Source organism: Eurosta solidaginis, chromosome 5, assembly GCF_040869045.1.
Source record: "Eurosta solidaginis isolate ZX-2024a chromosome 5, ASM4086904v1, whole genome shotgun sequence".
Lineage (NCBI taxonomy): Eukaryota > Metazoa > Arthropoda > Insecta > Diptera > Tephritidae > Eurosta > Eurosta solidaginis.
The window spans coordinates 6893434-6900153 of NC_090323.1; positions in this window are offsets into that span (position 1 = coordinate 6893434).

A 6720-nucleotide genomic window follows, 5' to 3' on the forward strand; every position below is an offset into this window, starting at 1 on the left:
TAAGAAAGGGATGAAATATGGTGATTCTGGGTCACCCTGGGCCACATTTTGGTCGATATCTCGAAAACGCCTTCACATATACTACTAAGGGTTACTCCCTTTTAAAATACTCATTAACACCTTTCATTTGATACCCATATCGTGCAAACACATTCTATAGTCACCCGTGGTCCACCTTAATAGCGATATCTCGAAAAGGCGCCCACATATAGAACTATGGCCCACTCCCTTCTAAAATACTCTTTAATACCTTCCATTTGATACACATGTCATACAAACACATTCCAGGGTTACCCTATGTTCATTTTCCTATATGGTGATTTTCCCTTAATTTGTCTCCAAAGCTCTCAGTTGAGTATGTAATGTTCGGTCACACCCGAAGTTAGCCTTCCTTACTTCTTTTTTTGGAACTTGGGAAGAATTTCGAGATGGCGCACAAATATGAACACCCGTACCCGAAAAATATTTTTTGCAACTCGTATGGATATGATCCAGAAAAGGCAAAATACGGTCACAAAATGTCGGCGACAATGCTGAGCATTATTTACGAAAATAGTTTCAGTTCCGCAAATATGCTCAATTTTTACAAAAAAAATTTCTGGATTTTGTCCTGACGGGATTTCTGAAAGATGTCGGGATTATAGGTAACAAGTGGATGTGGCTCTAGCCCACATTTTTTGAGTCGCAAGTCGTAGCAGGTTTGGAAAAAAATCTGAAGGATAAAATATAATTTTAATTTTTTATCGGATTTAAATTTTATACGAAGGACGGGAAAAGAGAGGGCAGGAAAAAGAAGCAAAAGAGTCAGAATAAAGCTTTTTTGGGGGAGAATTCCGAGGGGTGAGATAATGGAAGAAAATTTAAGAGAAAAATTACGACTTTCTCCTTTCTTGGACCAAAAATCAGAGAAAAAGGGGCAACTTGAGACAAAAGGAGAGGGAACGAGTAAAACAACGACAGACTAGAAAACGAAACGAAACAAAACACTGAAAGAGGGCGGAAAAACGGAAAAAATTACGTGGAAGGGGTAGAAATAAAAAGAGAGGACTGTACGAAGGGGAATAGAGAAATAAAAAGAAATAGCGAAGAGGAAGAAGCAAAAAAAGGGCGGAAAGACGGAAAAAAGTGTATGAAAGGGTTTGAAATAAAATAGAGGGCTGCACGAAAGGGAATAGAGAAATAAAAAGAAAGAGCGAAGAGGAGGAAGCAAAAAAAGGGCGAAAAAGACGGAAAAAATTATAAGAAAGAGAGTACGAAGAGTACGAAGGGGAATAGAGAAATAAAAAGAAAGAGCGAAGTGGAGAAAGTAAAAAAAGAAGCCGACGATAGAAGACGGTGAAGTATGGAGAGACAAAAGAAAAGTACTCGCAAAAAACAGAATAGGAAATGTAGAGGGAGAAAACATGGGAAAGAGAAAGTTACTACATCGAACAAACAAAGTTAGAGAAATTTGGCCAAAAAAGTGAGAGTACGGATAAAAAACCTTAAAAGACACAGAAAGACGGAGAGTGAGAAAGAATTTAGAGAGTGAGGAAGCAGATTGACGAAGAGAAGACATTGGGTGTAAGGAGTTATTTTAAGAGTAATTTATAGCTTCTCCATCGCAAATTTCAACCTCATCTTCACGTAGCGAATCATATATATTTAGTATTTATTTAACAGACGGGGCTCATTGGAACCCTTTTCAGCACGAAAGGAGGAAGTTGGATGGCTGAGTAGGTTTAAACTGGAATCAAATTGCTACCGCAATAGTCGGGTACCTTAGCGGTTCTTTTTCAGTTTGCGACACAGAACTATATACTTCATTAAAACTCTTCAAAACATACGACGAATCTCCTTATCGCTTCAAGAAGAAGGCGGAAAGGTATAGACAAACAAAATAAGAGGTGTAAAACTGTAGAAACATAAAGTCAAAGAGAGCGAAATGAGTTGTAACTAAAGATCGGGAGATGTAAAGATTTGAAACGAAAGCTAAAGATCTCGAAAAATGGAAGCAGGAAACGAAGAGATATGAGAGACGTAAAACGAGGAAAAAGAAGAATGAGAGAAGGCGTCAGAATACAGAGACTATATTGTATAAACTCGCGCGGACTGTACCGACACTCCTTTCCTTCGTGACTTTTCTTCATTGGCAAGGATTTTTGAATTTATAAATAATTAGGATTTTATGCTATGAAACGAAGTTTTAAAAAACAATGTCTAACGATTCTAATAATATACAATTTTCGTAAAAAAAGAGTTTGTTAAATCGGCGTTTTACTGTGCTTTCGTTAAACTACTTTTTTGTGCATAGCTTAGGCGATGGATCATAGGTACAAGTTCATATCATATAAAGACAAAATAATAATCCCACTGCTATTTTTTCGCTACCTCATTTATCAACGCTTATAAAAAAAAAAAATGTAAGGCGCGATAACCTCCGAAGAGATCTAAGGCCGAGCTTCTCTTCCAATTTGCGTCGTGCTCCTCTTGATTTTCCCTACAAATTGGCCGGACGGGACCTACATATTTTATGCCGACTCCGAACGGCATCTGCAAAGCAGATGAGTTTTCACTGAGAGCTTTTCATGGCAGAAATACACCCGGAGTGCTTGCCAAACACTGCCGAGGGGCGACCCCGCTTAGAAAAATTTTCTTCTAATTGAAAAATCTTATTTCTAAAATTTTGATGTTGCTTTGCCCGGGAGTTGAACCCAGGGCATACGGTGTGATAGGCGGAGCCCGCTACCATCACACCACGGTGGCCGCAACGCTTATAGCTTAAGCAAAATAAGTATATCGGCTCAAGTCATTATCAAATCTTCTCTTTCTGGATTTTACTAATCCAACATTAAACTAAACAATTTCTCTACATGGTTTTATACTCAAGAAAACGTGCTTGTTTTATAGCTTATATTTTAAGCACTCCAATGCACGCGCCTTCCCTTCCTCCGCTTATACTAAAAGAGTTTTGCAGAGAACTCGTAAGACTTTTGGTTCTGGCGTAATTTCGCTCCAAGCATTTGTGTACATACATACATATATACATATACAAGTATTTAAGTTAGATCCTTTTCAAAGGTTATTTGCCGTCTGCGTTTTGTTTGGTAGTTTGTGCGAGAGTGTTAGTAATTGCGGCAATGCAGTGGCACGTACAAAAAGCTTATATTAATACCTATGGATGTGAACATAAACGCACTCACACACACACGCAAACAAACACACACTTAAGGACATGCCAATCGTGTGTGTGAAATTATTTGCAATAACTGTGGTAACATGCTAAACAAAAACATTAACAATAATATTTAACAAAAACAACAACAATACGCTCGCACTCTTAAGAATCACACTAAGCTTATGGAAAATGTGAAATTCAAATCATGCACGTCACGTCGCCAAAAGTTTTGTCAAATGCACACCGCAACGGAATCAAACCAAAATGTGAAATGTGAAAGGCTTATAAATCTGCCACCCGCTTCTATGGAAACAAAAGTACGAGTTTAACTTTATATACGCACACTAATGCGTGTTGCTCTACTTGAAACGTGTAAAAAGCGTTTTTGGTTTGAGTAAAATGCAAAGCTAAAAACCTATTAGGATGAAAGGTAATGCCGTACAGCGAAAGGAGTTGGGATGCGCATGTTGCATGTCGAAAGGATTGGAATAGCTATGCAATAGCAACAACAATCTCACTTTTAGAAACTTAAATGCCGCTCTTTGGTGTCATGCGCCGCCGAGCTTTTCAATCTATCAGAAGTTTATACAGTCAGTCACTACAAATATGGAACAACAGTTTTTCACACATTTTAAAAAAAAACTGTAGAAAAATACTTATATATATTTCAAAAATCTGACACCACCAAAACTTCCGATCCTAAATGCAATAATGCCTATGACTATACCTAACTTTGGTCACAACATATCTAGCTTTCATTTCGATATGCCACCCGGTCTCACAGATTTCGGTTTTAGTGTCGCTAAGTGAACAAAATGCGCTTCCGCCTAATTAAACCATAACCTTAACTTTAACAAGCAGCAAGAGGTATTAAATATCTTATCAATACTGGCAGCTAACACCCTTGTGAGGTGAATCGTTCAAGCCCGTGAGAGATTAATGGTAGGTAGGTAGGTATAAAGCCGTTTTGATGACATAATACTCATCTGAACATACTAAATGCCACATCGGAAAATATGCCAAAACCAGACCGAGTGGTTTTTAAAATCAAAAACATTTGGAACACCGTTTTTAGATAACCTACCTTAATTTTCTAAAACAGAAGCTTTCGAAGGATCTAAGACGTGTTTTAACTTTTGCGCATAATAACCCATACATACCGCTAAAGCTTAATGTGTTTCGACCGTGAGAATGCTCAGTAGACTGCTTGCCTTTATTTTACTGTATTCTGGTCATGTCAATCTTGACATTGAATAGCTCGTGGCACACCTTCATCTTTTCTGAGCTTTGTTTACATAGAAGCTTCGAATTTTTCTCCTACACTCAGAGAAAAACGCCGTTCTAAAATCCAGCACCACCGGACTCAATTCAAGCTTTTCATGTTCTTACTTTTTTGTTCTTGAAAAACGAACGACCTGTTCTTAAAACAACAACCTTGTTCTTGAACTGACACCATTTTCTTGAAAACAGAACGGCTGGTCTTAAAATATGGACAAATGTTCTATTAATGAGAACGATGTTCTTAAATTAAGCCCAAGAAAAAAAACGGTACAATTCGTGTGCACTACAATGTTAAATACAACATTTGGCACCAGCTATCAGGCAGTTGTAGTGGCTCAGCGGCAATGATGTTCATCTTGTAATCGTGTGGCGCGAGTTCGACCCCCGTCAAACCGTGAATTTTTTTAAAACAATTTTTTTATGTTCTATTTTTTTTTTAACTCTTAATTTCGTTCAGTTCCATTCACACATGCACAGGTAATTCTCAAACTTGTTATGAAATGTTTTAAGTATATATGCAGATTACGCCTTCAAATAAGAATAATTTCTCAATAAGAGAAATGTATGAGAAAATGCTTATTATGCATTTTTTCTTAAACTTTTGAATTTAAATAACAATTTTTTTGTTATAAATATTTTTTATTTATGACAAAAAAAATTATTATTAATAAAAAATAAATAAATATATTTAAAAAAATATTTTCCCCTCCCACCAAAGATCAAGCACGAACCGTTCTTAAATTGAGACCGAAAATGTTAAATCGAACCCAAATCGTTCTCGAAGCGTGAAAACGAAAAATCCTAAATCAAGCCCAAGTAGTGCTTGAAATGAGCACAGAAGTTTCACACATCAATACCAAACTGGTCAGAAATGACGAACGGTGTGCTTGGAAAAACTGTTCTTAAAATAAGCTCATCGGTCACGAGTTAAGAAAAAACGTACTTAACAGACTTTTGTCAACGAATGTTCTTAATTTTGAACTTGTTTCGTTCGTTTTAGAACGATTTTTTCTCTGAGTGTAGCTGCACCTCGACGTTTATTAACTTTGTGCCAGCTCATCAGTCGCCTCGTTTCCTTCTATTTCCATACGATCCAGAAACCTGAAAATTTATATTTCTAACAGTAGACATAGACTTCCGTAGACATCGAATAGATTCCATCCCCTTCATCTGAGTACTGTCCAAAGCCACCGTGGTAGGTCTGACAACCTCCGATGGCACCAACGTACGCAGTGTACTATACTTTCTAAAGGCTGATGAGCTTATAGTACTTATGGCAAGCTTCGCACCTGTATCTGACAGCTATAACACCAGCTTTGGTTTGCGACACCATTTCGTACTCACCGCCAACTTAAGAACGTATAACACAATGCAGGCTTTCTGCACCCACTCCCCGATGAACGCTTTCCAGCTGAGTTTAAAATCGATGTCTAGTCCCAGATACTTGGCAATTATAACGATTTATCAGTAAAATTCAACGACATACTTCCTCGTAAAGAGTAAAAGATCGGTCTTCTACGTATTTGCCCTGAGGCCACTCACTTATGCCCATTTTCTTAGTTTTTCCAAGGTTCTTTCCATGATTTCTTTCATTATGACACAAAATGGACTCGTACTCAGTATCGCCACATCGTCAGCATACGATAAAATCTTCACAAGAACATCACGAACGGTGCAACATATGCAGCAGAACCGCAGCCTGGGACCGTGGTTAGGTTCAATAAATTCCCGGAGCAGATGGGTATGGAGGGACGCAACAAATTATATGAGATTAAACTGAAATTACAGCTCTTGCTCGAGAACCCCAGTCGCTCCGGTACATAGAACCGGCTGTCGCGGTAAGCGCTTCCCTCCCTTGAGTTTTCGCAAAATCCTCTCAAACCTTCAAATAAAATTTGGTACGCGCATTCTTTGACCAAATTTGAAATATCTACATATCTCGTACACAGCGCCACCTACAGCGTAAACTTTTAAGTCGACAAATTTCCAGTAGATATTTAAATATAAAAAAATGTCAAAACTTGTGAGAATACATTTCAGATTTCCCATTTTCCCTGTGACTTACTGTACACCCTATTCGAATTCGACTGGAATATGCCCAACTCTGTTCGTCAGGTTTATTCGTGTGCTAATGCTTTTCTTCTTGTTCTTCTACTTTATGTTTGGTGTTGATGCTCTGTCACTCAGGCGTTTTGATCCGCTAGTGCCAGGCATCCAGTGCTGCCTATGTTATGTGAAAAATCCCTAATGTGTAGTGGTTTACTTTTGTAGGATTTTGTCGC